Consider the following 2,500-nt stretch of genomic DNA (forward strand, 5'->3'; position numbering starts at 1 on the left):
GCCCGACGCCCCGCCAACTTGACACTTGTCATTTCTGTCCTTGGGGGTTGGCGGGGTATCTGCACAGAGGTAGGAGGTGGCAGAATCGAGACTTGGTGAGTTTTCCAAACAAACGTCTCGAGCCTCCAGGTCTGCAGAGACCGACCAGGGCTGCCGCCCAACCGACTATTCACCCTTTTTGGGCGGGAATTTATTCCCTTTTTGCCCATTTTTCGGGTTTTTGGTCGGGCTTCAAAAGCGGCTGCCCGAGGCCTGGCAGAGGCCGGGGCATGGTCCCCGATCGCGCCAGGCGGCTCGCGCGACCCGATTAGGCCCCGAAAGGAGTCGGGAAATCGGCAGACCTGCCCGAGTTCAGCCCGGGGGGGGCGGGGGGCAGGTCGGTTCGGCTCAAATCATTAACCAAAGCCGAGACTTGGTCTCGCTGGCGCAACCGAAGTGCCAGGCTGGATAACTCATTAACCAGAAGGCGGCTGGAGGCAGGCAGGGCTGATGGCTGAGGCCGGGTGGAGGCCACCCGCGGCCGGGAAAGTCAAAAGTCCCGTTGTGTGGAAGTCTATGAGGTCAGATTCGGCCGCCTTACCGGGCCTTCGGTTGATGGTTTCCCGCTTGGGCAAGCGAGTCGGCCCGGCAAAGTGGCCACTTGCATTTTCTGGCAAGTGTCTGCGAACAACGTTAATGAGTTGAACCTCGGAAATTGCCGGAAGTCCCGATGAAGAAATGAAAATGCCCCTTTTGCGGGGATTTGGATGCTCATGGCCGGCAGCAGGTGGCCCGACGCCCCGCCAACTTGACACTTGTCATTTCTGTCCTTGGGGGTTGGCGGGGTATCTGCACAGAGGTAGGAGGTGGCAGAATCGAGACTTGGTGAGTTTTCCAAACAAACGTCTCGAGCCTCCAGGTCTGCAGAGACCGACCAGGGCTGCCGCCCAACCGACTATTCACCCTTTTTGGGCGGGAATTTATTCCCTTTTTGCCCATTTTTCGGGTTTTTGGTCGGGCTTCAAAAGCGGCTGCCCGAGGCCTGGCAGAGGCCGGGGCATGGGCCCCGATCGCGCCAGGCGGCTCGCGCGACCCGATTAGGCCCCGAAAGGAGTCGGGAAATCGGCAGACCTTGCCGAGTTCAGCCCGCGGTGGCGGGGGGCAGGTCGGTTCGGCTCAAATCATTAACCAAAGCCGAGACTTGGTCTCGCTGGCGCAACCGAAGTGCCAGGCTGGATAACTCATTAACCAGAAGGCGGCTGGAGGCAGGCAGGGCTGATGGCTGAGGCCGGGTGGAGGCCACCCGCGGCCGGGAAAGTCAAAAGTCCCGTTGTGTGGAAGTCTATGAGGTCAGATTCGGCCGCCTTACCGGGCCTTCGGTTGATGGTTTCCCGCTTGGGCAAGCGAGTCGGCCCGGCAAAGTGGCCACTTGCATTTTCTGGCAAGTGTCTGCGAACAACGTTAATGAGTTGAACCTTGGAAATTGCCGGAAGTCCCGATGAAGAAATGAAAATGCCCCTTTTGCGGGGATTTGGATGCTCATGGCCGGCAGCAGGTGGCCCGACGCCCCGCCAACTTGACACTTGTCATTTCTGTCCTTGGGGGTTGGCGGGGTATCTGCACAGAGGTAGGAGGTGGCAGAATCGAGACTTGGTGAGTTTTCCAAACAAACGTCTCGAGCCTCCAGGTCTGCAGAGACCGACCAGGGCTGCCGCCCAACCGACTATTCACCCTTTTTGGGCGGGAATTTATTCCCTTTTTGCCCATTTTTCGGGTTTTTGGTCGGGCTTCAAAAGCGGCTGCCCGAGGCCTGGCAGAGGCCGGGGCATGGTCCCCGATCGCGCCAGGCGGCTCGCGCGACCCGATTAGGCCCCGAAAGGAGTCGGGAAATCGGCAGACCTGCCCGAGTTCAGCCCGGGGGGGGCGGGGGGCAGGTCGGTTCGGCTCAAATCATTAACCAAAGCCGAGACTTGGTCTCGCTGGCGCAACCGAAGTGCCAGGCTGGATAACTCATTAACCAGAAGGCGGCTGGAGGCAGGCAGGGCTGATGGCTGAGGCCGGGTGGAGGCCACCCGCGGCCGGGAAAGTCAAAAGTCCCGTTGTGTGGAAGTCTATGAGGTCAGATTCGGCCGCCTTACCGGGCCTTCGGTTGATGGTTTCCCGCTTGGGCAAGCGAGTCGGCCCGGCAAAGTGGCCACTTGCATTTTCTGGCAAGTGTCTGCGAACAACGTTAATGAGTTGAACCTCGGAAATTGCCGGAAGTCCCGATGAAGAAATGAAAATGCCCCTTTTGCGGGGATTTGGATGCTCATGGCCGGCAGCAGGTGGCCCGACGCCCCGCCAACTTGACACTTGTCATTTCTGTCCTTGGGGGTTGGCGGGGTATCTGCACAGAGGTAGGAGGTGGCAGAATCGAGACTTGGTGAGTTTTCCAAACAAACGTCTCGAGCCTCCAGGTCTGCAGAGACCGACCAGGGCTGCCGCCCAACCGACTATTCACCCTTTTTGGGCGGGAATTTAT

The sequence above is a fragment of the Pristiophorus japonicus genome, unplaced genomic scaffold (assembly GCF_044704955.1).
Source record: "Pristiophorus japonicus isolate sPriJap1 unplaced genomic scaffold, sPriJap1.hap1 HAP1_SCAFFOLD_1326, whole genome shotgun sequence".
Classification (NCBI taxonomy): Eukaryota; Metazoa; Chordata; class Chondrichthyes; family Pristiophoridae; genus Pristiophorus; species Pristiophorus japonicus.